Here is a 7,313-nt window from a genome sequence, read left to right on the forward strand (position 1 = left end):
AGGCGGACTCTCAACCACTCCGCCACCGGGGAAGCCCGTCAACCCTGACCTCTGACCCTGCTTTTTACTTCTGCCATTTCATCCTCACTCCTGCTTCCTTTCATAAATTCATGAATCTCTTTCGACCGTCCTAGACCTGGGCCAAGTTCCTTCCTCTTTCCTCAGTTTTTACCCCTTTCCTTCATTCTCCAATCCAACTTTCAGTCCTTCCTTTCTCATGCAGACTTTGATTCCAACCCCATCAAAAACAGAACAGAAAGAACTAAAACACGCCACCGTTAGCAGCATCTCAAAATTCAAAAGGTTTATTACTCATCTATTAATTCTATTACATTTATTTATTCAGTTTTATTGTTTTAAAATATATCAAAATAAATAGAGAAATTTATACCTATCTTATTTATATATGGAAGAACAGTTGGTACCCAAGGTGGCACCAAAAATCCTAGCAGCTCTTACTATAAATGTCCGTAGTAGTCAGCAATTTCCATTTCTTTTTCCCTCTCAATGAAAAATTGCAGTTTCCCCAAAGAGGTGTATTTGGCAGCATTCTCACATTCCTGTAGAGCCCGCCTCTTCATGGCCTCCCACTCTGGCCTCTGCTCTTGTTCGATGGGCTTTGACATGACTGGCTCAGAAACATTGGGTTCCCACCATGGAATTCGTTACTTGCTGAAGTCTTGGAGTAGAAATGGGGTTTGGAGCTTGGGTGGGGACTGGCGCTTAGTCACAGCAGGGGGAACAGGCTCCCGCTGGAGAGAAGCACAAGATGAAGTTTTGTAGGGTGCAGGCCTAGGAGCAGCAGACTGAGGGACGCTAGGCTGGGTATGGTCGGTCCAACCCGGTTGGGTTGGGTTGGTCACAGTTGGCTGAGCTGGTTTGGCAGGACCTGGCAAAGAGGCAGGAGCTAGCTGGGATGAACTGGCTGCAGCAGGTTGAGCTGAGTTAGTAGAAGCAGGCTGGGCACAGTCCACCACAGCAAGCTGATGTGAGGCCAGAGACTGTGGCCTCCGAGGAGCAGGTCGAGCTTGAGGCTTGTCCCAGGCAGAAAAAGGCAGAGGTATCAACTTGACCTTCTCAGGTGGAGGCAGCTCATACTGGGATGGAGATGGACACTCTTTTTCAGCACTGCTGTCTGGTTTCTGGGCTTCAACTTGAGTTTTCTCAGGACTCTTACCCTCACGTGGGGTATGCCACCATGGCTGGATAGCTGGGGGGTGTCTGGGGGTCTTTAGGGTTTCTTGAATTTCCCAAGACCCGACAGGAAGGGAGCCCAGTTTTCTTATCATTCTTCTCTCGCAGTGCATGAAAAACCTTCACAGACTCCAGCATGCGCATGCCTAGGGAGGTTCGAGGCTTTTTAATGCTCTTGTGGATAAGCTCAGTTTGGTGTTTCTTTCGCTTTGTCTTGGGAATTGTTGGCTTCTCTTCTGCCTTGACTTTGTTCCCTGACTGCTTATTCTCTTCAGCCTTCTTTCTTCCTCTGGTCCTTGTGGTCCTTTCCTGCCCGTGGCTCTTAGTTTTGCTGATCTTTCTGGATGCAGCTTTCTGAGGTTGGCCTTTAGAATGCTTGGCCGTGTTCACAGGAGCCCTGTCACTGACTGCAGCATTGCATAGAACCACTTCTCCCCCTAACGGGCACTCCGGATTCTTTGGCTGGATTTTGGCCTTGGGAGCACCACTGATAGGCTCAGAGGTTTTATGTTTGTTCTTCCTGGGTTGATCAGAGGGAACCTTTATGACACTTGGCTTTTCCTGCACCTGATTCACCTTAATGGCTCTGGTGTCTTTGGCTTTGATCACGTTGGGACCTTTGGATTGATCAAGATCTTTCAAAGAATTAAACAGCTGAGGAAGGTGAATATCCTCCGCCAGTGCAGTAATGTCTGCAAAACCACTGCTGGATTCCATCCCATTTTCAAGTGTCCCTAGGTCCTCAAGACTCAGGCTGTTCTTTCCCAGATCAGCATTTTCAGAACCAGGCTGCTCCTCTTGGCTGACAGGGTCAGTGCAGCCCAGGAGCTGGTGAATATCAGGGATTTCTGAAGGGAGTAGTGGAGGCTCTTGGTTTTCTCTTGGGATCTGGTAGGCATCCAGAGGCTTTGAAAGCTTGGTTTTAATATCCTCCAAGTTCTTACTCTCTATTTGTCCCTGGATTGAAGCTGGAGGCAGGGTTAGGAGACTACTGGCACTCTGGACTGGAGCTGTCCCTGAAATGTCCCCAAGTTCAGGTGGTGGGTTACTCTCAAGTATCTGAATATGTCTGCTCCTGCAGGACTTGGGCAGTTCTTGAGTTTGTGTCACACAAAATGTCTGGATTGGAGGTTGCAATCCCAGGGAAGTTTGCATCACCAGGGAACTCTCCATCTGTACCAAGGAATCAAGGTAGAAGTCAGTCCCTAGTAAGTGAGATGCTTCCCCTAAACACCAACACAGCAATCATGTACCTTTCAAGGTACAAGGTGTTTGGGGGCAAGGCATTTCTATTAACTCTTCTTAAGGATCATGGACAGTGCCCTATGCTATGAGATAAGCGGTGACTGTTGTAATTCTTACTGGTGATCATTTCATGTCGCTGATTCTTGGCTTTCTTTGTATTTCATAGGATTGTTATAAGTCAAATAAAAATGAGTGTTATTTTTAAAAAATGAAATGTTTTACAAAGCCTGGCATTCTCATATAGAGTCCGTTCAATTCTCCCCACTTTCCTGAGAGGCTAAGAACTCTTCACACCATGAACTAGGAGGGAGTAGAGCCCTTCCTGATGAAATAGAGAAAGAAAGACAGAGTCTTGGCCTGCTCACTCTGGACAGGATCTCGGACCACCAGGTCTTAAATCCTGGTATAAATGAAGGAAGTGAGGACAGTTAAACTGGCACTATCATAACAAGAGTTCTGAAACACCTTCCAAAGAGACTCTAGCAGTAGATCAGGGAAGGCAGTGATACAGTGTGGTAGTACAGGGGGAGTGATCGGCTACAGCAGTGAAAAATGTGGTACCTATTGGTATGCTCTCGGAGTTCTTGTACATGTAGCATAGATGACCTTTACAGTGTCCCTCCCACCTTCCCACCTGCATTAGGTGTTCTTTTTAAATTTATACTCATTTATTTATTTTTCGAACTTATTTATTTTATGTATGTATTTTTTTGGCTACACTGTGTCTTCATTGCGGTGCACGGGCTTTGTCTAGTTGCGGCTAGTGAGGGCTACTCTTGGTTGCAGTGTGCGGGCTTCTCATTGTGTTGGCTTCTCTTGCTGCGGAGCATGGGCTCTAGGTGCATGGACTTCAGTAGTTGTGTAGACAATGGACTTGAGGACACAGGGAAGGGAAAGGGTAAGCTGGGATGAAGTGAGAGAGTGGCTTGGAGTTATATATACTACCAAATGTAAAATAGATAGCTAGTGGGAAGCATCCACATAGCACAGGGAGATCAGCTCGGTGCTTTGTGACCACCTAGAATGGTGGGATAGGGATGGTGAGAGGGAGACACAAGAAGGAGACAATATGGGGATATGTGTATATGTATAGCTGATTCACTTTGTTGTAAAGCAGAAACTAACACACCATTGTAAAGCAATTATACTCCAATAAATATATTTTTTTTAAAAAGAAAGAAAGAAAAGAAAAACACTCCTTGCAAACAAAAGTCCACGATTGGATAGCTTCACTGAGAAACTTGACCAAACATTACAAAGAAGAACCTTTACTGATTCTTCTCAAACACTTCCAAAAATTAAAGTGTATGGAATACCCCCAAAGGCATCCTAGGAAGCAACTGTCACCCTATTACCAAAACCAAAGACACTACAAAAACAGAAAAGTACAAGTCAATAACTTTGATGAATTTAGATGCAAAAATCTTCAGCAAAATACTAATGCACCAAATCCAACAACACATAAAAGGGATCACACCATGATCAGGTTGGATTCAGGCCATGGGACAAGGATGGTTCAACATACGCAAATGAATCAGTGTGATACACCACATCAACAAATGAAAACACAAAAACTGCATGATCATCTCAATAGAAGCAGAAAAAACATTTGATAAAATTCAACTGTGATTCATGATAAAAGCTCTCACTAAGGAGGGTATAGAGAGATCATATCTCCACATTAAAAGCCATCTATGACAAAGCTTCAAATAAAATAATACTCAACAGTGAAGCTGAAAGCTTTCCTACTAAAATCTGGAATAAGACTAGGATGCCCACTCTCTCCACTTTTATTTAACATAGTGCTGGAAGTCCTAACCACAGCAATCAGACAAGAAAATAAAATAAAATATATCCAGTTTAGAAGGGAAGAGTTAAAATTGTCACTAAATGCAGATGACGCCGCCGGCCGCCGCCACCGCCGCCACCGCCGCCGGCTGCCGCCGCCGCCGCGGGGCCTGTGTGCGAGCGCGGGTCACTGTCCGCCCCGCCTTCCGGGGGGCCTGTGCACCCCGCCACTGCCGGGGTCCCGGGACCCGGGGACGGATTTCCCGGGAGGGCGCACAGAGCGCCACGGGCTGCTGCAACGTCACGCCAGCCTCTGCCGCCGCAGGCCCGCCCCACACTGCGCGCCCCTCCCTCCCCTCTGCCTGAGTGAGCCAGAGCTCCCGAATCAGCGGCTCCTTTAAACCCGTCCTGTCTGAGCGAAGAACGGACGCCCTCCGGCGACCTACGCGCAGAGGCGGGGTCAGGTCCAGGGCTGAGACCCGGGAGTTGTGAGAGCAGAGACAGGGAAATCTCTGTGCAGCCTTGGAGGCAGCGGATTAAAGCTCCACAGTCCATTTGATGTGCCCTGCGTCTGTGGAGTGCATGAATGGACAGCGAATCATCCCAAATTGAGGAAGTGGACTTTGAGGACAAGATTTAAGACTTTCCCCCCTTTTTCCTCTTTTTACAACGAATTATCCCAAATTAAGGAGGTGGACTTAGCAAGATTTCAGACTTCTCGCCCTTTTCCTCTTTTTACAACGAATTATCCCAAATTGAGGAGGTGGACTTGGTGAGCAAGATTTTTGATTTTTCCCCCTGCTCTCTTTTTGTGAAAGTGTATGTGTAATCTTCTGTGTAAGATTCTCTCTGTATAGCTTTGCTTCCACCATATGTCCCAGGGTTCAATCAGTCCGTGTTTTTTTTCAATAATTACTTTTTAATTTTAATAACGCTACTATATTTCATACTTTATTCTATTTTACTTTACCTGCTCTTTCTTTTTTTCCTACCTTCCCTTCCTCCCCCTGCCTCCACTCCTCCTTTCCTTCTTTCTTTTTCTTTCCTCCCTCCCTCCTGCCCACCCTTCTTCTTTCCACTTTCTTTTTCTTTCCTTCCTGCCTCCCTCCCTCCTGTCTTTCTTTCTTTCTTTCCTTCCTCCCTCCCTCCCTCCCTTCCTCCATTCACTCTTCCTTTTGCTTTCATTCCTCCCCCCTTCTTCCTTTCTTTCCTTCTTTCTTTCCATCCTTCCTCCCTCCCTCCCTCCTTTCTTTCTTTCTTCCTTCCTTCCTTCCTTTCTTCCCTTCTTCTTTTCTTTCCCTCTCTCTTTCTTTCTTCTACTAATTCTTTCTTTCTACTTTTTCTCACTGTTATTCTGAGCCGGGTGGATGAAAGGCTCTTGGTGCTGCAGCCAGGAGTCAGTGCTGTGCCTCTGAAGTGGGAGAGCCAACTTCAGGACACGGGTCCACAAGAGACCTCCCAGCTCCACATAATATCAAGCAGCGAAAATCTCCCAGGGATCTCCATCTCAACACCAGCACCCAGCTTCAGTCAACGACCAGCAAGCTACAGCGCTGGTCACCCTATGCCAAGCAACTAGCAAGTCAGGAACACAACCCCACCCATTAGCAGAGAGGCTACCTAAAAACATAATAAGGCCACAGGCACCCCAAAACACACCACCGGACGTGGACCTGTCCACCAGAAAGGAAAGATCGAGCCTCGGCCACCAGAACACAGGCATTGGTCCCCCCCACCAGGAAGCCTACACAACCTACTGAAACAACCTTAGCCATGGGGGACAGACACCAAAAACAACGGGAACTACGAATCTGCAGCCTGCAAAAAGGAGACCCCAAACACAGTAACATAAGCAAAATGAGAAAGCAGAAATACACACAGCAGGTGAAGGAGCAAGATAAAAACCTACCAGACCTAACAAATGAAGAGGTAATAGGCAGTCTACCTGAAAAAGAATTCAGAATAATGATAGTAAAGCTGATCCAAGATTCTATTTCCAAGATCCAAAATCTTGGAAATAGAATAGACAATATGCAAGAAACAGTTAACAAGGACCTAGAAGAACTAAAGATGAATCAAGCATCGATTAAAAACACAATAAATGAAATGAAAAATACTCTAGATGGGATCAATAGCAGAATAACTGAGGCAGAAGAACGGATAAGTGAGGTGGAAGATAAAATAGTGGAAATAACTAATGCAGAGCAAAATAAAGAAAAAAGAATGAAAAGAACAGAGGACAGTCTCAGAGACCTCTGGGACAACATTAAACGCACCAACATTCGAATTATAGGGGTTCCAGAAGAAGAAGAGAAAAAGAAAGGGACTGAGAAAATATTTGAAGAGATTATAGTTGAAAACTTCCCTAATATGGGAAAGGAAATAGTTAATCAAGTCCAGGAGGCACAGAGAGTCCCATACAGAATAAATCCAAGGAGAAATACGCCAAGACACATATTAATCAAACTGTCAAAAATTAAACACAAAGAAATCATATTAAAAGCAGCAAGGCAAAAACAACAAATAACACACAAGGGAATCCCCATCAGGTTAACAGCTGATCTCTCAGCAGAAACTCTACAAGCCAGAAGGGAGTGGCAGGACATAATTAAAGTGATGAAGGAGAGAAACCTGCAACCAAGATTACTCTACCCAGCAAGGATCTCATTCAGATTTGATGGAGAAATTAAAACGTTTACAGACAAGCAAAAGCTGAGAGAGTTCAGCACCACCAAACCAGCTTTACAACAAATGCTAAAGGATCTTCTCTAGGCAAGAAACACAACAGAAGGAATATACCTACAATAATGAACCCAAAGAATTAAGGAAATGGGAATAGGAACATACATATCAATAATTACCTTAAATGTAAATGGACTAAATGCTCCCACCAAAAGACACAGAGTGGCTGAATGGATACAAAAACAAGACCCATATATATGCTGTCTACAAGAGACCCACTTCAGACCTAGAGACACATACAGATTGAAAGTAAGGGGATGGAAAAAGATATTCCATGCAAATGGAAATCAAAAGAAAGCTGGAGTAGCAATTCTTATATCAGACAAAATAGACTTTAAAATAAA

At 45.0% G+C, this 7,313-nt stretch overlaps 1 pseudogene across 1 annotated transcript; it reads right to left on the reverse strand.

The window, feature by feature from the left end:
• Positions 1–458: 458 nt before the first annotated feature.
• Positions 459–2,367, reverse strand: LOC307064776 (uncharacterized protein C2orf78-like; annotated as a pseudogene). Its single transcript has one exon. The product of its transcript is annotated as an uncharacterized protein C2orf78-like (transcript).
• Positions 2,368–7,313: the final 4,946 nt, after the last annotated feature.

Source organism: Hyperoodon ampullatus (genome assembly GCF_949752795.1).
Source record: "Hyperoodon ampullatus genome assembly, chromosome: 15".
Classification (NCBI taxonomy): domain Eukaryota; kingdom Metazoa; phylum Chordata; class Mammalia; order Artiodactyla; family Ziphiidae; genus Hyperoodon; species Hyperoodon ampullatus.